This window comes from Amphiura filiformis, chromosome 2 (genome assembly GCF_039555335.1).
Source record: "Amphiura filiformis chromosome 2, Afil_fr2py, whole genome shotgun sequence".
NCBI lineage: Eukaryota > Metazoa > Echinodermata > Ophiuroidea > Amphilepidida > Amphiuridae > Amphiura > Amphiura filiformis.
Window position 1 is genome coordinate 67,161,484 of NC_092629.1, and position 27,304 is coordinate 67,188,787.

General features: G+C 36.7%; 2 protein-coding genes across 2 annotated transcripts in view; one reads left to right on the top strand and one right to left on the bottom strand.

Annotated features, from left to right (window-relative positions):
• LOC140136621 (uncharacterized) overlaps positions 1 to 27,304 on the bottom strand; it is a 157,339-nt gene that overhangs the window by 60,844 nt on the left and 69,191 nt on the right. The gene's annotated exons all lie outside the window — the stretch shown is intronic.
• Positions 1 to 27,304, top strand: part of LOC140146545 (uncharacterized) — a 49,609-nt gene that overhangs the window by 414 nt on the left and 21,891 nt on the right.

The following is a 27,304-nucleotide window of genomic DNA, read 5'->3' on the forward strand; positions in this document are numbered from 1 at the left end:
AAAACTGTAAGTGGGAAATTCCATGAGAGCACGTCCAAACAATAAAAAGTGTTTGTGTGTGCAATTCGCGATATATCATAAATTTCGGGCAAACTAGCATATCCTTTATTCTAATGTTATGTTTATGTACACCCACCCCATAAAAAGCAATGACATTTCGAGTAATGATAGCTAAATTTTGATCCTTTTGGATTTTTAGTTATTTTTTTTCACCCAAACATTTTTGTATTATTTATACTATTAAAGCCGATCAAACAGAACATCAAGTTGTGTAACAGTAGCCGGGGGCCAGGGGCAGCTCGCGGCCCATGTCAGAAGTTTACCCCCCTCCTCGTAGGATGCTGACCGCCCTGTATTTTAGATTTTATAGGCCATTCATTTAATTTTTACCCCAGTTTCGTCAAAAAAATTTTACTCAAAGAGTTTTTTCTCATACTTACTAATTACTAACAATGAGTTTTTAGCGACCCAATTACGACTATAAAATCGGTAGAAATATGGATATAGCCCATGGTTAAAACCAGGCCCTGATAAAAACGACGGTCGGCAGCTCAATCCGCACACCCGCGTCAAAATAAGTAGCCCCCCCTTATCCTTTTCCCGCTGACCACGATGGCCCACATTGCAGAACAAAATTATTAACATAAGGGCAAATAAAAAAATAAACATCTATCACGCGTCACGTCCCCTCCCGCTTCCTTTTTTAAAGGTTTCAATTGTATTTTTACTTTTTTGAAATTTAGTAACAACTTTTCAAAAACTAGTGTAGGAAGTTGAGATACTTTCTACAGCCTTTATTATAATAGTAGGCCCTAATAATTATACAAGAAACACTTTTTGAGGATTTTGAGATCATTAGAGGGGCCTCAGTGGCGTAGCGTGGTTCATCCGATTGGGGGGGAACCGGGTCTGATGGGGGGGGCACAAGCCGTTTTTGGCAATTTTTCTATGGGATTTTCTAAATTTTGCAATCGATTGGGGGGGGGGCACGTGAACCCCCGTGCGCGTGCCCCTATCATGCCTATGACGCTACATAGTCAGATGTCCTTCGGCCCATTATGCGACTCAAAACTATTAAACAGGTCGATACAAAATTAAATGGGCATGCGTGGCGGTGGATTCAACCTACCATGGCGATTTCTGCCATGAAGATATCGGGGCGATGACACTGTGTGTGGGAGCAGGTGGTTGTGAGTTGAGGCTTTGTGGCTCTAAACCCTCGAATACAAAAATCAGAGTATAACAGTCAGGTGCGAATAAATTAGCTTAAACACGAACTGACCTAAGAATTATCACTAATCACTTTGATATTACGATTTAATCACTCAAAACAAATTGTACCTTTTATCTATTTTATCTGCCGAAAAGATAACTTTTGTTTTTGATTACACGTTCGTGACGGAATGAACAAACAGGGATTGAGTGATTACTGCAATGTTTTATATAATTGCAATTTGATATTTTTAAAATATTTTTATGATAGGCCTATCCATTATGATCTAGCGTATAAAAGAAGAATATAAGCGGCATTATTAATAATTATCGTCAGGGGATGCAGCAACTAAATTGAGGAAAATAAGTTCATGATGATGAACTGCATGTTCAAAATAGCCACATGCATTTTTATAAGCAATTTTTCCTCCTTTTTGAGGGCGGGAAGGTCCATATTTTGGGCATAATTATCATTGTTTTTATTAAACAGCGGTCAATTGGATAATTGTTTTGTAATTGTATGATTGATTTATATACTCATTTGTCTTTGTCATTATTTTGTATAAAACAAAGATTTACAAATAGCGTGAGTAATTAATATAGAACGATCACTGAACAATACAGGTCAAATGTGTTTGTTAATTTAAGCAATAAATGTACAATAATATTGTTAAGCTTCTGATATTATCCAGTGGCTTTTTGTTTACAGAACGCGAAATACATAGGCTCCAATGTATAATTATCGAGCAGCCCATTAAGGTTATGCGTGTTTCCGCAAGGAAACCAAATAACGACTAGGACTGTCATGACTGTTTTCGTGTATGAATTGTTATGTTAGTGAATTGATACATCCTATTTTGTAGGTCGGTTTATCCTGAAACTTCGCCATAAACATATCATTCCTCTTTGGCTGTAACAATAAGAATTATACATCAAGCCTGCATTCCGTAAAATCGGGGTCCATTTGCAAAATGTGATTATAGGCCTAGGCTATACGCGCGTGCATCTCATTTGAAGTTGTTCATCAGTCGAGTATGTTGACAACTTCTACTAGTTTTTAATCGGTTGATATTATTATAGTAGGCCTATTACCTATCGACCAAAAGCCAAAATTGCTGTCGCTTCAGTCGATATGTAGAAAAGCTCATGTGTCGAAAACAATTTGTGTCTGGTAGCAATTTAAGGAAGTGTGTCAAAATAGGGAAGATTTTCAGAAGTACTTTTGCTTATGAAACTCCAGAATTATTCCATTCAGCATGTTTAGTTGTATTATTTATAAATAGGAGGGATACAGTAAACGGATAATCATTAATCTGTACTTCAATCTACTTCAGTCATCATATCCCTGGTTCCAGCGCCAGAAAGTTAAGCACTTCACGCTGTGTCATTCATAGAAATAATACTATTTTTCTAACTGATTAATCAAATCGCAATCGAATTTGTCGTTCTTGAGATATTTCTGCATAGGATGGTGTTCAAAGGCGTCACCACACACTGAGATGCTCCACCACAGATCCAATATTTATCATATTAACAATGTTAACAATGACACTAATGTTTAGCAAAACCATTTATTTGACCAAATTGAAGGGGAATTTGATGAAGGGAAATATAGAGAAAATATCGATGATGATGATGATGGCGAGGATGATATTATCGATAACTTAATTATAGGCCCTAATAGTTTTCTGGGTGTTCTTTTCTGCAATTAACGACTACCGGGGGTAGTCATCTAGATGAAATCAAAACTCGACCGGCGGTCGACCGCTGGTTCCGTCCGGTTGGAGCCGGTTTCTAAACTGTTCTAAACAACGGAACGCGGTTCAACCGCCGGTCGAGTTTTGATTTCTAATCCGTCGTCTTCTTTAAAGTACTAAAACTTTTAACATGTTTAATACTTTAGACGCAAATTTGCAAAAATCCGGCCCAGGAGCTCACCTTAAGTTATACTACAAAGGAAGATCCCCCACCACATAACTATAATTTGTTTTCATGGATTTACCAAATTATAGACGATTTTCACGCATTATTATGACAATTATCTTGTCTCCAGCGTAATTATTCATGTATTTCAATAGAAATGCATGATAGAGACCCCCGGATCTTTCTGCATTATGACCAATTCTCAATATTTCACGATCGGATTTCAAACAATACAAACCTTTTAATGGTAAATGACGCATCACGAAAGTGTGTACAATTTATTTTATTTTTAGGCCTCCCAGTGTGATAGTTACCATTCACAGATAATTTTGGTCCTCACATCTTTAATATAACCAGGATAATTAGTTCGTCGTCAAGAATTCATAAGCAATATAGCCTTTATCATGTTTATATAGGCCTGTATTTTCCTGACCACTTATGTGGAATGATGTGGTATTGCTTCCACTGTGATAATTGCAAAGTTTATCAACTTTGAATGGACGACATTATTAATAATTATTGCAAATGTTGAATGGTTTTCGATAATTATTATCATCAGACAAGTTCGTCTTTTTTGTGAGCGTATAGAAGAATTCCTTTAAAAAGGATTAGGCGCCCAAAGGAAGCTTTGATGTAGGCTAATACATGTGCTGAAATAACTTGAAGTGTCACCGTTATAACATTATTGCTGTCTTGCACCAAAAAAGTACCATCACCCAAGAACGAAAAGCTTTTTTTAAAATTTTTATGAAACGATTTTTAATTGACTGCTTGTCGGGACCAATATCCTCATCACAAGGTGACACATCACCTTTCTGACACTTAATGTTGACATTAACACTATGCATGCGGTTGATTTTGACAAAGCCCATGTCCCAATTTTTTGCGTGTATTGCAAAATCTACCAAATTTGCCTGACTCGTATATTAAATTTGACCAAAACCGTTGAATATATAGTAGTAGTAATTGGGTTAGTATTTCCTTAAAAACTGTGACACTTTTAACTTAGGATTGACATGATAAGAACACTTCTTTTATAAAGTAGAGCTGAACTTCTGTATAACACTGCCCTTTTGAGGCCTAAGTTAGCCAAGAGCAAAATTGTTAATGCTCTTTTCAAATGTTGTAAAGAAAAGGCAGACCCGACTTCCTACATGCTTGGTCAATGTCCTGAAATGTTTGCAAAAACAGCCTAGAAATATAGGGCGAATCATTGTACTTGGTTGCTTAGACACCTTGTTCCGAATGTTTAACTTGAAAAAATCCCCAGGACATGCAGGAAATAAAGAATACAATTTACTTAAATACGTGTACTTGGCGCAAATGCTATTGTCACGAATTCCGGTATACTATTTTCTTTGTGTTTTATTATGTTGCTTTCATGATTTTGGTGTGTATATAATATAAAGCGAGTTATTATTTATCGAGACCCTTTGGCGGTGTCAAAATGCGTTGCTAGAGAAAATATCAAGGTGTTAAAAGTCGCTGAATAAATGACAATTGTAATATTTTCTGATTTTTATGCAGTTCATCAATATCAGATTATCAACAATAAGGAAAACTGAATTTAAATCCAAATGTATTATGTAGATTATTCTTGACAGAATAAATATTGTTTGCAAAAATCGTGCTTTCTGGTCCATTGCATTGGAATGTCGTATTTCTGTTGTTATTTCAAATTTTCAGTTCTACAAAATATCTACTGTATCGTTTTTGAAGAATTTTGTATGCCGTACTCTTTGAGATCAATAATTTTGATGTTTCAACTTTTGAACACAAAGCAGTTGATGTTTTAACATGTTGTTGCCTTTTAAAAGCCCTATAAATTTATCATAATGTTCGATAAGTCTGATGCCTTGTCGATACAGTCATTTATGACACATAAGTCAAATTAATGTAAGCTTGACTGCGTTGCATAATCGGGTTTGGTATGGTCATTTATATAGTTAACACTTCTTTAGGTCTATCATACAGCAAATTACAATTTATCATCATTATTAATTATGATCTTACTAATATGATTCAGTAATAATGCATGCTGTTGTCTGCATAGGGATTTACTTATCAAGAATCGCGACACGTACTTATAACTTCTTGTTTTATTACTATACTTTTAGATATATAATATATAGGGGAAAATGTACTTGCATCAGCAAAAACTTACATAACTCGATCTATTAAGAAATTAAGCACGTTTGTTAATGACCCTGTGACGAACCTGACATTGTTCGAATCCAAAACTATATCCCCGTCGCGTGCATAGCGGTTCATAGCCAGTCAGTAATCATCTAGGGAACCATGAGAATGCAACACGAAAGTAGACCAAATAATTGTCACCTAATATATAGTTCTACACATTTTTCGTTATATTATTTTTTATCTATTTATTGAGGATAAAGGTTATATAAATCGGCATATTGTTAATCCCGAAAATGATAATTTTTGTTTGCACGATCCGGGAATGTTGGATACAACACTTTCATAAGGCCAATGAAAGTCAGTTCCTTGTTTCCCGTTACACAATTTTTCATGACTGTGTAGGTGACCATTTCATTTTTCATTATTCATTATTTCATACCATTTCATTATTGCATCTGTTACACGTGTAAACCAATAACTACCCATGTATACATGTGATAAACTCACAGTTTGTAGTTTACAGATGTAGTTTACAACCACATGAAGGTGATTGTACAACTATTATCAAAAGTTTCACAATATTTTTACGGGATGAGATCAGAGCAGATCAAAAAGTGCGGGACAGAGAAGTGAGTAGGTATTCATTATTAATTCATTATTAACCATATGCTATGCTCTTACTGCAAAGGAAATCCCTGAAAATCAACAGAAAGAGGTTTATGATATATTTAAAACCACAATTTGTTATTGGTATGTTAAAGTTTGTTAGAAATCAATGTTTTATTCAAAATAATGAAATATTTGGCCAGCAATTGGTTTTGAGCGGAGTAGGGTAACGGGAAACAAGGAATCAACTTTCATTAGCCTAACTGTAGAACTTCTTTTCATTTGATAGAATTGTTACATTCGAACGTGACGCTAGCGCTTGCAATTCCAAAATCATCATTACACGTACAGTCCACTGCCAGAGTTCTCTGAGTCCACTGCATCATGCATCCCAATAGACCCTCCCTCGGGTCCATGGAGAACGACTGGTAATGTAGATTACATAGCATTAAAAATCAACCCAATACATCGGCGTGGGGAGCGGTCACTGAATTTTAGCGTTCAATATACGAGGTGTGATCAGTGTAGTGGCATCAATTTGAACTAATTTGTGTAGAGAGAGGTTTTGGGCTGTGTATTTAGAATCGGGGGGTGAAGGACTATGGCATATTTTGGTAGGCTATTATGTAATTATGTATCGTTCCATTATCCAGGCCGGACCGAACTGAGACTGTGGGACAGTCTAGCATCCCAAGGGCCCCTGAACTGTATTCCGAAGGATATACCGACCGATTCGGGCCGAACCCTCATATGGAAACTCGGTATTCCGAACAATTTTCAGAATAGCGGAACAGCAAGCGTCCTCTTAAAGGAGGATTTCGTGATCCTAGTATCCGTTTTTATATGACATTTTTTCAGTAGATATCCACGAAAAAAGCTTATTTCCAAATTTCAGTTGATTCCGATTAAGCGTTTGCGAGTTTGACAATATTTTTGCTAAACGACTTTTCTGCAATGTCATAAACATTCATGTAGCCAGAGGTTTCCAGTGGTATAAAAATCTCAACTTCTTTTGAGAAAAGTTATATGAAAGTGGGGGGATGAGGCTGTGGATCACGAAATATCCTTTTAAATTATATACTACCATGCCATCACCATGTGGCGAGTATTAAATTAATATTTCGGTATTTAAAAGGCATTTGATATTGCTATATTTTCGGATTATACGCAATTTATTATTACTATTAGTACTATACAGTGGGTTTTGGAGAGGAAATAAAAACGGGGAAATTCAGATTGTTGGGTGGTCAAGAAAAGACTTTACAGAGATAAAATTAATATTGAGTTGTTGTGAGTGAAATGCTAAAATACCACCAACGTGTCACGATAACGTGTCACTAATCCTTTGTTATCAATACCTAACCACGCAATTTTCTTTATTTTATGAAATTACATTTATTCTTTGAACAGTCGATCTCCGATATTTTGCATAAAAGACACAAGGTAATAAAATTCATATATCCAATGGAACGTTAACATCTCCAGTTGCTGTTCCTTCAGACGTCAGGATTGTTCACAGGTGTCCTAAGCATCTATTGTTATCTTTACAGTCAAAATGGTACATTATCCCAATTACTTTGAAAAGCACTTAACTGTCCGTTTATAAATATTTTCACCTGGGTTGAATATTACAAACACTTATGAATTATCTGCAAATATATGAAGTGCCTTCTTATATAAACTTTAGATTCAAGAGCTGTTTTGGTATAATCAAGACCCGGGGGGGGTACTCAGTACAAATGGTCATACGGGGACGTGCCGCAAACATGGGTCGCATTTTCGGCCGCTTGGTATATCAATGACCCCTTATTTTTTCCGTTTTTGTGGTATACGCATAGGTAGTGAGTTGAAATTGGTATTGAAATGGGGTCTAAATCAGATTTTGGTATATCAATGGGTCGAAAATCTTTAAACTCGCTTGCATGAATTTCACGAAAATACTTGTCTGATCGTTTCCAAATAAGGTACATCGCTATCCAAATAAGGCAAATCAGAACCATAAATTCAGAGCTGGGCAAATCAATTGATAGTCCGATTAGCAAACGTTGAGTTGTCATTGCAAACAGATGGCGACACTCTTCCGGTGTAGTATATGTGAGCCCAGCACTACTTCTGTTTACCCCAACCAATTTTGATAAATCACTGAAATACTATCGTATCGAAGTTACAACAGCAATTTTTTCATCACTGACACTGTTTTTTAAGTCAGTTTTGTCTCTCGGAACTCGGGATCGCAAAATTTGAGCAAATTAACTGCCGATTTTTAAATGCATCGAATCATATAAATAGGTTTTATCAACAATCGGGTAAGTTTTTAGTGTAAAGTTGAGTGTTATTTTTGGTGCCGAATTCAGCTGACATGACACGCGACAGCACTGCCAAGATCATACACGATCGATATGCATGGGTCAAATTGATGTTGTTTTGGTTCGCGTAATTCAATGATAATTGCAATTGCATTGAACAGAAATGCATGAATATTAAATTCGTTTAAAATTTCAATAAATCATGAGTGGGAAGAAAAAAGGTACTGTACAAAAAAATAAAAAATTCATGTTGATGTTCAAAATTTCTATTAATTTTTTTTTCGTTCTTCTTTCACCATGCAGGGTATGATGGGGGGGGGGGGCGTCACTGGCTGCACCACTGTTTTCGTGGTTTTTGTATTTTGTTAAATAAAATTTAAAATAAAGTGCAAGAATCATCTTTCCCTACACAATACTTGTTACAAACTAGGCTAGATATTGGCCCCTACAAGACAAACGAACATAAATGAAGGAAACTGAGAAAACAAAACAACAATAAATATATTTTGGATTTGTATTCATTACGAAATATGGGGTGGTGCAACAATTATGTGTACCCGGGTGGTGAATTCTCAAAATGTTCTGCCAAAACTCTCTTGCCCCCCCCTTTGGCCGTGCCAAAAAATCTTTGCCCCCCCTATAATTCACCACCCCGGGGGTACACATAATTATTGCACCACCCCTAACAAACAAAATAATAATAATTAATAAATGATAGACCCTTGATAGAACCTAGAATAAAAGAATTAAAAATACTGGAAATAAAAAATATGATATGAAAATTTGTTACGGTATTCTAAACGTATAGTGGTATATGGATGGGTCAGTATATGGGGTTGGTATATCAATGGGTGGTATTTTTGTCTTTTCAACTGGTATAGTCATGGGTGTCTATTCTATGTTGGTATATGCATCGGTAGTAAAAATCAGGTTTGAAGTGGTATAGCCATGGGTCCTACGTCAAAATCTTCGGAGGCACACCCCTACCCAAAAAATTTGAGTACCCCCCCCGGGAATCAAGATGTATTAAGGGGTGGGGTATGAACGCTTCGACAGTATTTATTGTGGGACATTAGAGCACATCAGACATATCGAATTGCATTCTGAATACGAAGAATGTCCTTCTGATATCAAATAATTTTGATTTAAAAAAATTTGCAATGTAATACACATTTTATGGCAAATGATTAAAAATTGATATTGTTGATATTTTACAGTACTCGAAGTAAATTTTATAAATCTGTTGATTTATACTTAAAAGTGTGTGTAGGTGGGATGAAAAGCTGACGATCAATTGCAAATTTTGAACTTTCGTGTTGAAGATATGGATTTTTTTCCCAAAACACCAAAAAAAATTAGGTCTTTTTGGGAAAAAAATCCATATCTTTAATATGAAAGGTCAAAATTTTCAATTGATCGTCGGCTTTTCCTCCCAGCTACATACACTTTAAGAATATATCATTAGATTTATAAAATTTACTTCGAGGACTGTTATATATATCAAAAATGTGAAAAATATCAAATTTTAATAATTTGTCATAAAATTTGTATTATACCGTGAATTTCAAAAATGAAAATTATTTGATATCAGAAAGACATTCTTCGATTCAGAATGCAATTCGATATGTCTGATGTACTCTCACATCCCACAAAAAATACTGTCGAAACGCTCAAAACGCTCATTCCAGATCCCTTAAACGCACCGGGAAATTGATCTATAAATTCGCAAATTCACCTGCGCAGCTATAGTTTGGGCGTCGGTAAAACTTGTTTCTTCAATATGAAATTAGCATTTATGTAATAGTTTTCGGCCTTTTCCTATATTATAGTGTTTGAAGAAAGGAGGAGGCCCTTTTTCTTTTTTCAAAATGTGAGATTCTGTCTAGATAACCCCTAAAATACCAAAAAAAAAAAAGACTTGGAAGTAATCCTTAATTTTCTAATAAACTTATGTTTATGTATATGAAGTTTTCCAAAAGCATTCGAAGTAGGGGACGAGTTTTTGATAAATCTATAAAAAATCTAGCAATTCCCAGAAATTGAGAAGGGATGGGGCTGCATTATTTTTGTCAGCCTATTAGCAACAGAAGGCTCACTAAACTTCATGAACATAATAGAAATGTTAGTGTTTTTCGTTAATGCGTTGATGGGGCGCCGGGCGTTAAATATATGTTTAAATCCGATCGTAAGAAAGCATTTCGATAGAAATAGGCCTATCCATGCATGTAAACCCCATGCAACATGCATATCGTGCACTGCATTCATGCATAAATGATGTTATTGGGCTTTGGTGATTTAGAATTAAAATTAGTTTTTGTTATTGGTGAACAAAATTTAACAGCGATTTCTTCCGACGTTTGGCGTGTTTGTTGTACAATTATACAGACATTGTATAAAATTAAATTGGCGTGTAATTTGCGATTGTTACCATACATTGTCTTTGCAATTTACATATTTATCCGCATGCATCTCATAAGCAAATACGGGACCACTTCTGTGTACTCCGTTGTACCTGAACTGCTGAAGCCTGAGCCAAAAGTTCGTTATTAAAAGTTTCAATTGCCATACTTCAGTCAAGTTACATTTTGACGCTATATAGCCTATGGGTTAAGCTTTCCGTGTGCATACGACATATTACGATTTCTGTAGACGTTTTATGACAGAGCATTAGTACATGGAATAAAGAGGTTAACACAGTCCTCCAGTTAGAGTCCTGCTATTCAACTAATTCCATCAAGAATTTAAAGTTAGAATCGATAAACAAGAATAATCTTGAGAAATGTTAGTCAACTTTCATTATTGTAAATAAATGATGCTTAAATTAGCAGGTTAGCTATACTTGAAATCGTCATGCACGCTTATGCTATTTTATCTGCATTCATAATCTGAAGGTCTTCAGTATTTTCTCTGAATAAATTAATGTTTCTTCTTCATCTCTTCAAAAGTTGAAATTCGGGTCAGAATTAGCCCTACTTTTTGGGCTCTGTTAGGCTGTGTCAGAACGCTCCTGTGACGTCATCCCAAGCATGCAAACCTTACTTTCGGGCTCTGTTGCTTTAGTGTCCAGCCCTTCGAGATGGGAGCAGGAACTGCAACAAGTGTGGAATCAACGAAGGTTATTTTGAAGAAAAAACAACAACAAAACACAAAACAAACATGAAATATACATGTACGCGTGTGAACGTTGGTAAAAAATGGCCCAAGAAATTAACTAGGCCTATATTGTATCACAGATTCTAGGGAAGTTCAGTAGAATCTGTGTTATCCTATCCATGAGCTTCCATGCAGGGCAGTTTCTTACAAAATACCAAATATGCCGCTGGGTTGATTCTTTGAAGAAATATATTACAATATCAGAAGCGATTGTAGGGTTTTACCTGACCACAATATTATCGCACTATAATCATGAATGTCATTTAATTAAGCATAAAATCGGTGTTTCACAAAGACATGAACTTTAATGTATAATTGTACAAAATTAGTTCGAGGCATCTGCAGAACAGCTCTCCTTAATAAATACCCTCAATGGGGGCTGTTGACAGCTCACCTGGAAAAATCTAAAACACAACATTTTGATGAAAACATTCTTAGAAATGGAATTATGTCTCAGCGCTACTTTTAATATAAAAAATCTTTTGATGGTGAGATTATTGATATTCTTTAAAATCAAGTTAAACTTTTGAGGCTGACTAGCACCAATCAATCCACAACATCCTATACTTTGTCAATAATTAAATTCTCTCCTCATATCAATAGAAGATCTTACTCTGATTACCAAATACAATCAGTGGTGGCACCAAGATTTTTTTTTTTTTGGGGGGGGAGGGAGTGAATTTCAGGGGGAATTGACAAATTTTGCATAAAATTGCAGCAAAAACTGGAAATTTATGTAATTTTGGGGTTCTTTTTCTTCAAAAGTGGGGGCACCCCCCCCCCCCTGGCAGTGCCGCCACTGAATACAATACAGATATACATGTATTAAATCAAGCACTTAGCTTGCATGGAAAATTAAGTCAAATGGCAAAACAATGTGCAGTATTTAGTTTACAAACTACCTCATAAAAATGTTGATAATTTCCTCTTCTGTATGGAAATCAATAGGTTGTGGTCCTAATCAGGCTCCAATCAAGACAAAATAACTGATCAATATGTGTCCTATAATTCCATTATCCATGGGAGTTCCACAGGAAATGATAACCAATCTATAAACTTATGAAACACTTAATTTCACCACTTTGTAGAATATTATCTCTAACCATTGTATTGATTTAATTTCAGAAAAGTCGATTATCAACACTTGAGAAGTTGCGCTTACTTTAACATACTGAATAAGATTATTGTGTTTCCTTCTTAACTCTTTCTTCCATATTTTTATGATGTGTCTCCCAGTCTCATGGTAGTCATTAGCGTCAATCTGTCTTGAAATTATGACGAGGGGAGGGGGTTAATCACCCCAAATTGTTAAAAATAAGCCATTTTGCTGAAAGGTGCCCCCAAGATTTTTGCCCATGATGGCTGTACCTGACGCCCATGATGGCAGTACCTGACGCCCATGATGGCAGTACCTGACGCCCATGATTGTAGTACTTGACGCCCACGACGGTTGTACCTGAAGCCCATGATGGTACCTCTTTTTGCTGTAGGCATATCTAAATGGTGTTACGCAAAGAGTTGGTTCTCTCTACTTTTTTGGTCTTCTGCTGGAAATAAGACAGCTAGGCCATGATACTGTAGGGCCAAAGCCAGTGAAAATCACTGTGAGCCCACCATCACACTCTGCCCTGCAATTTTGTAAACCGCAATTTATAAAAAATTGGTCCCAAACCAAATTTGCTGTAGATCTGACTTCAGGCTACCATATCGCCATGCACTTTAACGTTCATGCGGTACCTATGCATTGAACCATAGATGTCAAAGAACAGGGATAACGACCTGGATTGTATAATTCTATAGAATATGCATAATTTCTATGCTGATCACTCACACTTGTAAGAGTGCAAGCTGCTTGTAGTGCAGGGCGATATAGTCAAAAATTGTATTCATCTATGCTATGGTAGTAAATCTGATTATTACGTCACTTCTACAGCACATAGTCGGTAAGTCGTATCACAAATAAATGTGAACCAATGTAACATTAAAATATTACAATTTTGAATTTGGGTCCATGAAAATTGACAAGGCTAGATTTCAAACCATCTTAAGGTGGTACTACACCCCTTGATAAATTTGTGACTATTTTTGCATTTTTCTCAAAAACTAATAAAACACTGGTAAAAAAAAGTTACATATATTATAGGGGCAAGGAATCCTGTTACTACACTGGAATTTCAGTGACTCAAGACAAGTAGTTATTGATTTATTGATCAAATATTGGGTTTCCCTCATTTTTGGCTGTAACTCCACAACTGTTGTTTGTGCTGAAATAAAAATTCCAGTGCAGTAGTTGTAGTCCTTGCCCCTATAATATATATATCTTACTTGTGAGTTGTCACCAATGCGCTATAATATTTGAGAAAAATGCAAAAATAGGCGCAAAATTGGGCAGGGGTGTAGTACCCCCTTAAAGATTTTGGCTCATTTAGAGCAATGAGCAGTAGCACACATGTCACAAAATTTGTCTATGAACATGATGCAATAATCACGACAATGATATAAATTAAAATTACCCACCCAGTGACATCAAGTGACCTAACATTATCTAATGTCAATGCAAACAGTTAAGTGACAAAATAAACTTAGATAACATTATTACAATAATATTTATTCACAATAAGATATACACTTTGGCCTACGTGACATGGTGCAAATTTTGGTAGCATGGACATTCTTGATTTTTATCATTAATTATGTAGTATGACTTTGTGCTATAAAATTTGTTACCAGGCATGATAATGGCTTTTTTTGAAAATTGCCAGGAAAAGTGTATGAATTCGGCCTAAAGGCAAAACAGGTTGAAAAAATAAAAATGTGTACAACAATACTGTCTGAATTCACACAAAAGCCTGAAAATTCTCATGCCTGTGTTACTGTTTAGACAGAGTCATGACTTGTGACTTGAGCCTGAAATAAGTGACTGACTTGATTGATATTCAGCTAACTTGACCCCATTGACTTTGTACCACCATCTGTACATACAGTGACTTGACTTGAACTAAACAAAATAGGCCAGATGACTTAGGGACGTAGCCAGCTTTTTTGGTCAGAGGGAGCAAAATAAAATTAAGAGAGCACAGACGAAAAAAAAATTCAGTTGCCATCACTGTAAATTAGGCTTTATTGGGAGATGTGTGCATGCAGCGCCGGGATGCAGCGCGCAAAAAGTCCCGGCTGAGTACGTGGGGTGGGGGCCCAAATGAGCTATTACATCCCAGGCTGAGTCGCCCCTATTGCCCAGGTCCCGGGGTGGGAATTTGCAATTGACAGGCACATAAAATCTTAAATCATTTATACAGGAATCAATCTCAGAGTCCCAGCTCAAATGTTATACACATGGTTATCCTCAACCATCTGTTAGCCAATTAATTAATCTCAATGTCAATTTGCAATTAAGCTTAACCTTGTTATTAGTCAATTAATTAGTCACCTTAAAATGAACTGCCATAAAAACTATAAATATATTATTCAAATATCCTCCTTCAGGATTTACATATTATACAGCAAAGTATTCTTGTATACAGTAAGCCCTATATTCAGGGTTCGATTTAACTTGTGTCGTGGAGCAAAACCTGCTACACAAATTTCAGCTTGTATAGCAATTTTTTTCAATGTAAACATATGCTAATATTATAAGGACATCACCTAAATAAGGTTTTCGCTAAAAAATTGCTACGCACATTTTTCGAAGTAAATCGAACCCTGCCTATATTACTACAGCCCGGGGGAGGGGATCACAATTTTTAGTGGGTATGTCCCCACACTAAGTTTTTGAGGCATTGGGTCTTTGGGAGCTGACATTGTACAGGTTTTTGTGAGTGCCCCCCCTACCCTGGTACTAGGCCTACTGGTGCATCACTAGGCAGTATTTACACTACTCACAAAAATTCAGTACTTGGTGGAACAAGTGTGCAGTTGCCTGAACATTTACTGAATGCAATGATACTAGTACTCATAAGATTTCAAAACCATAAAAATACTCAAAATAATTCAGAAACATATAAAGGAGCTAGTATTTACGAGTGTGACATTTTGTAAAAAAGAGCACAATACTTATAATTTATATTTATATGAGCATGTCTAGATCTAATTGATATGTTTATACAAAATATGAATCAGATCCATTCATGAAGCAGTAAAACCAAAAATTGTACAAAATCCCAGATTAGGTCCTAGAAAAGGACTTTATTGAAACTTGTATGAATATTCATTGATACTTAAAGCTGATACAATTATTTGTAAATAGAATTATATGTATAGAGCTATTTTTAATATAAAAATAAATTCTTTTGATGGTGGAGATTATTGATATTCTTAATCAAGTTAAACTCTTGAGACTGACTAGTACTAATACCAATCAATCCACAACATCCTACTTTGTTAAAAATTAATATCTCTCATATCAATTGAAGATCTTAATCTGATTACCAAATACAATACAGATACATGTGTATTAAATCCAGTACTGATTTCACTCATATTTAGGTCGTATGCAGAATACTCCGAGTATTAGACGTATGGTATTTCCAATAATGTTTTAGTTCTAACGAATGTTTGATGACGTAAAATCGATAATATGTTATGTATAATATATGGTAGAAATATATTATTGATTTTACATCATCAAACATTCGTTAGAACTAAAACATTACTGGAAATAGAATGGCGATAGATTAAATAACGTAGATATGCTACATCAAATAATATACGTCTAATACGGCCTTAGACAAATTTGATCACAGTGATGCAGAAATGTTACATGTATTTTATGTATAAAATGCCATTTATTTTGAGGGGCTACCAAATTTCAAGTTTAGCAACCCTGGGACAGACTTACATACTAAATACATTACTCTGATTTAACAAAACTAAACACATCACAAAAAGTACTCCCCCCCTTATTACGAGACAATAACTCAAAATCGATGCATCAAAGTCAAAATATCAAAAAGAAACCCAGTTAAGTTCTGCAAGTTTGGTACCTAATTTTGTCTGCATATCTCAAAAGTTGTAGCCATGGGGATTCCTTGTATCAGTCAAGCACCTCCTGGGACATACTGAAGGGATGCTGCAGCCAAACAAAATTGTTTCACTTGCCCAAGATTGCAACAGTTGGAGAAAGCTTGTAGTCGCCTGCTCCGCAGCCGACTGATGATGACGACATTTTCTACTGGTGAAGGATAAGTTGGATAACCTGTGGTGACCACACTGACCAGTGATGACCAGACAGACACTCCAGCATTAATGAAAGCAACATTTTCAATGGGTTCTATATACTGGGGTTCTATAGTGCAACTTTTGAAATTAAATCTTTTTCATTCAAATGGTCACCATGGCGACACATTTTGGGTTATTAAGACAAATTTGGTATCAAAATGTGCATAAACTGGGTTTATTTGTGCTATTTCAATTTTAAAATTGGATGCACAGATTTTGATTTATTATCTTGTAATGCAGGGGGTAATTCGGAGGGGGCACATCAAAAATTTTTGGTGAGTATGTTCCCCCGGAATTTTCATGTGGGGGTCTTTGGGAACTAACGGCGATCCAGTAAAAGGGGGGTCTTTTGGAGCTGCGAATAAGTAAAATGTGGACTTTTGAAGCGGCAAACTCAGTCAAAATTAAGGGTCTTTCTTGGCTTTTTTGTTTGAAAATTGCCTGAAAAAACAGAAATATGAGGAATGAGCAATTTTGGGGTCTTTTAGAGCTGAAATTATCAAAATTCGGAGCTCTATTTTGTTCAAATATATGGGGTATTTCGGAGCTGCGAAAACAAAAAAGGGGGGTCTTTCTGGGGAATCATACCCATATGGTCATTTGGGGTAATTACTTGTTGTGATCATGTGCTACATGTACCAGCTGCTATAAGTGCTGCACATGGCTACACCTGATTGTGCCATTTTCCATGTAGCCACCTCAGCTAGACTTAATTGCAATATATCTGAAATCTATAATTTCCTGGTTGTTGACATTTAGATTCAATTTGAGTTGACTCCTTTTTGTGAAAAGCCACTTTGTTGATCCAATAATTTCATTTTCAAAAAATTTTTAGATATAGAAGATCAATGAATTACAAATATAGGGTTACTAAAAATCAATTTATAGTATTATGACGACTTTGCAAAGATAATTGATTACATTGGTCCCTATATCATTTCGATACCACTTGAGGGGCCATTTAAAGTGGATAAAAGATGGACCTCAAAAGATTTTGAAACCACTCAAAATACTTTGTAGGGCCATCAATATAATGAAGATGTCTAGACTTTTCATTTTAAATCAAAGTAAAACTTGGAAACATGTGTTTGCAGAGTACCTGGGCACCAACAAGATAAAGCTTATAAACTTAATAAAATTAGGAGCAGTACAATAATACATGAAGAATGGCATCTTTCTGTCTCAAGTGCAGCTGAACAGAGGCTCATCCTCTCCAGACTTGTGCAATTATGTAGTTCACTTGAGACCTAGGCCTACATGCTTGAGCAACCTTGTGGTTCTGTAGACTTAGGGGGGGGTGTCATGTTTCATTTGGAAAGGACACCCCATCGAAAACTGGGCATCCTGTTTTCCTTAAGTGCCCTGTGGCCTGGGTTGCCTACACATCTGATACAGTGCCCAGCTGCACCCACAATCCCACATAATAAGCTTTCACTCATTGGTGGAAACCACTTGGAAATCTGCAAAATAGGTTATTGTAATGTAAAGCATATACAAAACGTGGGACAAAACATACAGGCTGTGAGCATACTTGCAGGATACAGGCGGGGATGGGTACACCTAAGAGCTCCTGGTACACCTCGTCAGTCCGAAACACCGTCAGTCCGAATTTTTAGGGTTAGGGTTCGTAACCCTATCGCTAACCCTAAACCTAACCCTAAAAATTGGGACTGACGGGGGTTCGGACTGACAGGGAGACCCCGGCGCGGATTGGCTGAATGCACCAAACGTAGGCCGATTTGCCAAATTGTACTGTAGGCATAAACCGAATACAGTAAAGTGAACAATGTATTTTATACATCATGTACTAGTGTGTTTTTGATACATAGGCCTATAATACTCATATAGCCCAATACAGTAGCCGGGCTCGCTTTGCTCGTGTTATTCCAGGGGCGTCACGGTTTGTGAACCGGGCTAGTTCCACACAAAATGTAGTCATGAATATGAGAAATTCATGATAGAGTCCTATGTCAACACTTCTGATAATAATGTTAACTTACTATGATAACCTGTATCATGTGTAAATATATGAAATGTCATAAAAAGTACAAAGTGTGTTCATGAGGGGGAGTATAGTGTCAGATTGAATGTCAATCACATACAATAATGTGAACATGTTGAAATGTTTGGCACATTGGATACTTATGAGTACTTTACCATACTTTATTTTTGGTACACTTATTTAGACAGCCTATATTCATTTCAAAAGGGTGAAACTTGATTCAGAACCCTGTGGAAAGCTAATAAGCTACGAACGGGCCTACACATATTCAAAATGTGTCATAGCATGATAGACCAGGGCTGCGTCCCAAACATTCTATGATTTGACTAGACGTAGACTGCTTTACAGTTCCTTTTTGATTAACAATTCATCCCAGGAACCAGGCCCAGCTATGCCCTTCCATAAAATCATAGATTTTAAAATCTATGATAAAATACAACCCATCCTGGTCCCAGTGACAGCTCTTTCTAGGGGCATCAAGGTTTTTGATGGGCGTGGTTTCTGAACTTGTGAGTATTGGGAGATGAATTGATATTGAAATGTGATTTCAAATGGGGTTATGAAGCAGACCCTGGAAGACATGTATTATATTATGTCACTCCCTGATCATCATGATAAATTTCAGATCATCTGTAACTTCGGTCAGCTCCACAGCTCTGTGATGGTCAGTGGTCAATTGAGGACACATGTGAGAGGCAGGTTGACATGGTTGACAGAGCTGGAGGAGCCTTTGATGTCCTGATAAAGGTCACATCAGTGGTAATGGTCAGCAGTCAATTGAGGACACAGTAGGTCTCCAGGCACTATGACCCAAGGTTTATAAATATTCAGTAGCGTGTCCAGGGGGGGAGCTTTGGGTGCTGAAGCCCCCCGCACTTTGTTAAAAATCATGTAAAATCAGCCGTTTTTAGGCGATTTTAGCCATAAAGCCCCCCGCATAAATCTGAAAAAGGGGCTGAGCCCCCCGCAGGAAAAGATCCTGGACACGCCGGTGTTATTCCAGGATCTGTGATTTTGCACAGTGATCATGGTGTGATAAGTTTCATAACTAGAGTCTCAGTCTAATGGTCTAATGGCCAGAGTGACAGATGGGACAGTCATGCTATTCAGATCAGACTTTATGGAGGGGCTGTGACACACCTACTAGTATTAATTCAAATTGGCCATACTACATCTAGTCCTGTCCACATGGAGGGCTATTTGCTTTGAGTACCGCGGTTCTCGAGCACAGACTCTGGGAAATCTGCCGTCTGAACGCTTTCGGGGATTCCAGTCCTCGAGTTTTTCCCTAAATTTATCCCATAGAAATTTAGGGGATTTCACAAGTTCCCCGAGTGATGCTCGAGCTCTACTGCTGTGTGAACGATTCATTTTGCGATTCTTGATCACTGAGCTTGACCTGTGACCTACTCATATTGCACGACTGCCGTTTTTTAAAATTATCTATTCTTAGATCTCCAATTTCATTCACTTTATATAGCCTACATCTCTTACATTTGTATTTCAATTTTCAAATACCAAATTAATTATCTACCAATTCCAATTAATCTAATTTATTAATTACTTATGAACTTTTCACCTTCAAAGCTTTATCTAGGCCTAAACATACTTCTCTGTCTTGTTTATAATTCCCATTTAGCGTCTCTGAATGCAGGGACTGGATCCAACCCCATTATGATTTAGCTTCCGGTTGTAATTCTTGAGCTGAAGTCATCAGGCATTGCAAAACTCGAGGATTACAGGCCTCGATGGAGTCGTGTGGACGCACACTCGGGGATTGACTTGGGAATCGCAATCCTCGAGCACACCGATCCTCGAGGATTCTTTGACCGTCTGAACACGGCTACTGTCATATGGGGAAGTATCCAAGACAGATGTTTCCCATCTTTGTTGGGCAGCAAGCTTTAATATCAAATCAGTTTATATGGTATACCATATTTAAAATCTATGGGTATACCCATCCTCACTCACTCATGTCACAACCTATGATCTTGTCTAAACTGTATCTGGGTAGAGCATGAACCCCAAAAGGGGTCAGTACCCACTGGTTTAGAACCCTTAATCTGGGAAGACCATATTTTAAGATATTGTTTAGATCTCTCTTGCAAAAGGTTGTGCATAATAACTTTCAGTTTCTTTGAAATGTGCATATTTGGCGGCTTCTTTAAGATTTATATTCAGATGTTTTTATAATACCTGTCCTGATCTAATTTTCCTACAAAAAACGTTGTCCGTCCTACAAATCTTATCTTGGAAAATAATTGTATTAAATATGGAATCCTCATTAAAAAAAGATCTGTTGAACTTAGAGAAAGTCCAAAATCTTGTTCTAAAATGGTCAGTAAAAAAATTGGTCTGCACCTACTTGTGTTTTGTATGAGGAATTGAATGTGACTCCGATTTTGTTAAGAAGTTCACAGTTGTCTATCCTATGCATAGGGCCTAATTGCTTGTTGTGGCAGGTTTTAAGGGGATTTTTCCCCGCTTCTGCACTATGCAACCACTACCAGTATAGGAATTTAACATTTACCAGCTACCTAAACAAGTACACCAATCCAAAAGAAGTTAAACAAATTTATTAAACGACAAGGACATTTAAATTCATGACAATAGAGTCATTTATACTTAAACCTCAAACATTAAACACCCACTGTTATATTTACAAGTTGGAAATTGAAGTGTTTGAAATGTGCACCTGGGTACGCGAGAAGACATCTTACCCTTCCCAGAATCCTTTGCAATGTGATATATCACCTCATAACATTGAATGACACTCCCAAATTCCATTACTTTGTACAGGGGTCCATTTCACTAAACTTTACGAAGCTTCATCAGTCTGGAAATCATTCGTAACTTACAACGAGTCGTAAGTTCTATATCGCTTACGAACGGTACCCTTCGTAAGTAATAGGGATTTACTACAGGAACCCTTTGTAAAGTTATGAATACCCAATACTAGACGGTTACTTGAGTTACGAAGGGTTAAAAGTTGAGTGAAATGAAAAAAAAAGTTTAGTGAAATGGACCACTGGTTCCCTTGGTTTTCATTTTGAGAAAGACTGGCTAAACATGGGTGGGTAGTCAAGAAATAAAAAAAATTTGCAAGATCTGGATGTGCTCTGTTCATTGAGGTACTTTTTGTCACGGATTTTTAGTTGCATATAATCCCGGTGTCGTCACTTAACATTCAAAGGCGTAACACATGATCGTTCCCTAAGCCAAAAACACCCCCCTATTTTGCGCGGTTTCAAGAAAATTTTCGTAATTTTTTACCCCTATTGTACACGAAAACGGGTACAAATTAGCCTTAAAAAATTTTTTGCATTTCAAGTACACTTTTACAAAAGTACCCCTTTTTAACATTTCAAGAACACACACAAAAACACTTGTTCTGATTTATTGTCTTTTCTGAGGAGAACTCTGTTGTCCTTTTAATATATAAATGAGGAAAATAACAGAAAAATATATACAAATACATCCAATAGGATGCATCATGTGATTTCAACATTATCATGATTCACAAAAATATACCCTATTTTTTAATTTCGAGAACATCGTGGTCAAAAACAACCCTATTTTTTAAACATCGCGAACATAAAATGTTCGCGAACATAGTTTAAAAATAACCCTTTTTTTCATGAAATTGGGAACGATCATGCGTACACATAGTCAATGTTAAGTGACGACACCGGGCATATAATTAAGAACCTTGCATAAGTGTATACACATTCCATATAGTGGTCTTTATCTAAATAGTTATAAAATGGACCTGGGTTTGATTTGGGAACTAAACTATAATAACAAGTACTTCACAGTACTTGAGTACAATTATAAAAGTTTGGATAAGACAGGTAAGCGTATTTGACAGACTGAGTCATGTCAATTTGATTTTGCCTATAGTGGCCTATTCATACACATTATATAGGCCTACAGGTTGTCTGATATAATTACAGAAGCTTCCCCGTTGTACAGCTGCATAGGAAAATATATTGATAAATGACACAGTAAATTGAAATCATGGGATTTGGCGGGATCCGGGATCTTTAGAAGAATGGCATTGCCTAAAATGTCTACAAATGTTATTATGAATTTCACCTTAAAATTATGCATGCTAACTTAAAATTATGAATTTTACCTTAAAATTATTAACTTTACCTTCATCAAAATAAAACTGTTCTAACTTTCCTTTGTTAAATATGTTAAATGAAGGATGTACCACATCACTTCGTCAAAATAATGACATTCTACAACTCTGAATATCACAAAATTACAAAATCGCAAGCCACCATTATCAAATCCTTTTACAAACACACAGGGGCGTAGCCAGCTTTCTTGGTCAGGGGGGGGCAAAATAAAATGTTGGGGGCACAGACGAAAAAAATTGTAGTTGCATCATACTGTATGTCTTTGAGCTTCCCGAAAAAGGCCTTATTGGGATGATGTGCGCGCTCAGCGCGAAAAAAAATGGTATTTTATATTGTTACAATGTGCCCCCCCCGCTGGCTACGCTACTGCAAACACACACATTTATTGTACTAAATCAGTAACAGATTTAGAAATGTTGTGTATCATGAACTTCAGAATAACATTCCATACGATTTTCTGCTTGTTAAGTTTTCATTGAGGTTGTGACCTTTGTGGATAGGTTATTAATGGAGATGTCACAACTTAACAAAAGTTGCATGAAATTCATGACTTTATTGTATCTATTGAAAACAAGTTGCCAATTGGGCGAATATTGTTTCATTTCAAAGGTTGAATGTATCATTATAAAATTTGGCAAGAAATTCCATAGGATTTTCTGCAATGTAACTTTTTTGTTTTGATGAAGTTTAGGCCTTTTGTGGATAGGTGACAATGAAAGAATCAGCATGCCTAACTTATCCTTGGTGTATGATCAAAGGAATACCCGTCCCTGCTATACTAGTAGTCCATTAATTGTCTCACTGGCAGTGGCACAGTTCAGTGACCTCTCCTCAACAACCATAGCTCAAAAGTTGACCTCAAGTGGTGGAGTATGAGTTTTTATACCAATCATAAAAATTCAGGGTTCATAATGACTGTACTATCAACTGCTCAGTGCCAGAAGTGGGTTTAGTGCAATAGCTTCCATGTGAACATTTGGCAATTTTACACACAGTATATTGTACTCTATCTACACGTGGCAGCTATTGCACTTACACACTTCTGGCGCTGAGCAGCCGGTATGACACATATATTGGGATATAACTGTGTCCTGGCAGGTGAGGTTGCTTGAGATCCTAGTGCTCCTCACTGTAGACCACATTGGCCTCATCCAAAGGGCATGGTTCAATAACCTCAATTAAACAATCATAGTGCCAAATTTATCCTAAAGTTGCAGAGTATGAGTTTTTGTACCCACATTTTCAAAGGTCATGCAATGAATGTGTAAATGTATTGAGGTTAAAGAACTGTGCCCTGATAGATGAGCATTTTGTGGATCCTAGTGCTCCTACTACAACAAAAAGTTTAATAGTGACAAATTGAACTGTCAAATCTGAATTACACTCTCTTTGAATAGATACACTGCACAACACAAAGCCATGGGTCCTATATTTGGAAAATTTGTCATCAAAATGATCAAAAAGGTGCCTGGAATTTGACTTTTTACACCAAGTTAAATCAGGCATGTCCTCTTTTGAGAATGGTGTCCTCAGGCAACTTGTACAATATAATATTGGTGTTCCATGAAAAGTTTGCATGGAAAAAGATATGTACAATGTATATACCACAAGGAAAAGGGTACCAGTAACTTTTTCCAAAAGTATAGTAAATTTATTCACATGCCAGTTATTGGGGCTGAAGACGTCCAAGAGAATTCTGGATGAAAGCTTCCTCTCGGTAAGCAATCAAAAGTTTGTGAGAAATAAGAAAAAGTTAATCACAGAGTAAATTTAGTCTCCCATCCCAATGGCTTTAGATTTTTCTGGTTATTGGCAATTATTGGGAGCTAGATCTATAAACCAGAGACATAAAGGGGGCATATGCTCCCCCCAATCAAAGTGAACATTGTGAAAAATCTCATTGAAACTTGCCAAAAAGATACAGGTGCCCCTCCATCAGGCTCTGTACCCCCTCCCCTCCCCTCTCCATGGAATGACTGTACAAGTCACACCATTACAAAAGGGATGGGGAAGCCAAAACAGAAGTGGCATTCTGCTTGATATTTTAATGATTTACTTCTAGGATTTAGGTAGTAAAGTTGGTCGATCCTTCATGTAATTATTTTGTGTAGGCTAATCCTAACCCTAGTCCTAACCCTAAACTAACCCTAACCTTAACCCTAATTTCATGTAAAATTACATGAAGGAATAACCGAACTTTCTTTGTTCAACCAATAGACAGTAATGGTTCAACATGTTCCCTCCCCCCTCCCCTGACAACTGACCCATAATGCAACTGACCCTACATTGAAGTCCAGTCTGTCTGGCCAAAATCCAGGACATTTCAGGGTGCCAAACCTAACTAAAGTCCAAGGTAAAGTTAAACCTTAATTGACTGTGTGATGTTACCAAGGATGTTATCGTAGCTTTAATCAGAATAATTTCCTTTAGGACTCTTTCATAACTTCCTTGACTTTGTCATTGATACAGGACAAATAATACACATGATACATGCTGGTGTTTAGCTTTCAGCTAAAAATAGTTCAGTCTAATTTTATCCACTATGCATGCAGTACCTTCATTTATATAGGTCTTCATAACAAAACTGAAAATATAGGCCCTACAAAGTTGTTGTTTCCTAAAAGAAATTAAGTGAATACATTTCACATGTTGTGGATGGATTGATAATAAACAATGTGATTCCTAGTCAATTGCAATAAATAAATTAACTTTAAATATTACATTTATTTAATTATCTACAGTGCTTATTTCATAGTCTCAGTAATTGTCATAACTTAATTGTAATATTATCATTCTTATTTTGTATGAACATTCAATAGCTATTATAGTATACAAATATTGACTGCTATGAGGGGCATGGTTAAAATTATAGGCCCTAGGTGATCTCAAAACCATGACTATGCCCCGAGGCGTAGCCGGGCATAGTCATGGTTTTAAGATCACCGAGGGCCTATAATTTTAACTATGCCCCGAATAAAAAACAGTCAATATTTGTTTTATATACCAAATCTTAAGATTCTTGTCATCTGTTTGGTTAAAAGCATCGATTTTGGGAAGAGAAATTAATAGTTTCAATGCGAACGGCAGTTTACAATCTGCGATTTCCGCGTAATTATAGCGCGCGAAAATATTAACGCGTGCGTAATATCATTTTACGCTGGGAACAACGCACACGTAGAACTATGCCCGGGGAATAGTTACTTTTGCGGGCATAGTCAAAACTATGCCCGGTCTTTTAACCAATCAGATGGCGGGAATCTTTAGATGAGGTATATAATGGTAATTATATCAGTATTTTAACAATCAATATTGCAGAACTATAAATAACCCATGCAGTAAACACAAACCGTTTTCCAAAAATGTTTTTAATGTCAGCAGGGCCTTGATTGTGATGAGAATCACAGAATCGATTTTCATAATTACAGAATTGACTGTCATAATGATTCTTGTAAGATTCAGTTGTAACAAGAATCATCTTCTCTCATTGAATACAGTATAAGTACAGCGACAATGATGAATGTTGATTCTCGCAAACCAAGACGAAATCGAGGCCCTGGTCAGGTTATAAACAAGAGCACTAATGGCGCTGTGGCTCTACGCTTTTTTGTGGGAAAGCAATTGTTCTTGGAGTCGAATGCGCAACAAGTTGGTAGTTTTATGGAAAGGTTGGGTAGGTCGATCAATTTTTAAACCTCCAGTTTGAAAAAAATCCCGACAGATATTCAATACGGTCCTTGAAACTTCGATGCGGGTCAATCTTCCTCCTCCGCATTATTATTTTTTGCCGCATTAGAGTTGCAAAATCTGAAAATTTCATTATTGTGGAAATTACTACTGAACCAGCAAGAATAATTTGTTCTGCAAAATTTTAAAATCCCTTTTTTAGTATTTGAAGCTTTCAACAACTATAGGAAGCCTTGACAACTATTAGAATTCATCTAAATTGACCTCAGACGACCCGAAATGACCTCCCAAAAATTTGGCTCTAAATGGTGACCTCAGATGACCCCGAAATGACCTTCCAAGATGACCCCTGGGTGACCCTGGATAACTCCAGAATGCCTTTCCAACAAAAAATTTGGCTCCAAATGTTGACTGTTCCGACCTTGTTTCATGCCCATACAACAGTTTGAATTTATTTGACCTCAGATGACCCCTGGGTGACCCCGGATGAGCCCAAAATGCCTTTCCAAAAATTTGGCTCCAAATGTTGACTGTACCCACCAAGTTTCATGCACATACGACAGTTTTTACTAATTTGACCTCAGATGACCCCTGCATGACCCCAAAATGACCTTCCAAAAATTTGGTTCTAAATGTTGACTGTACCCACCAAGTTTCATGCCCATACGACAGTTTTTGCTAATTTGCCTTCAGATGACCCCTGGATGACCTCTGGTGACCGTGACCCACTAACCAATACAAACTTGTTCTGTGCGACCCCACAAAATTAGGCTCCAAATGTTGGCCGTACCCAGCAATGCCCATACAACATTTTTAGCAATTTTACCTCAGATGACCCCTGGGTGACACCGGTTGACCCTGAAATGACCTTCCAAAATTTGGCTCCAGATGTTGACTGTACCCACCAAGTTTCATGC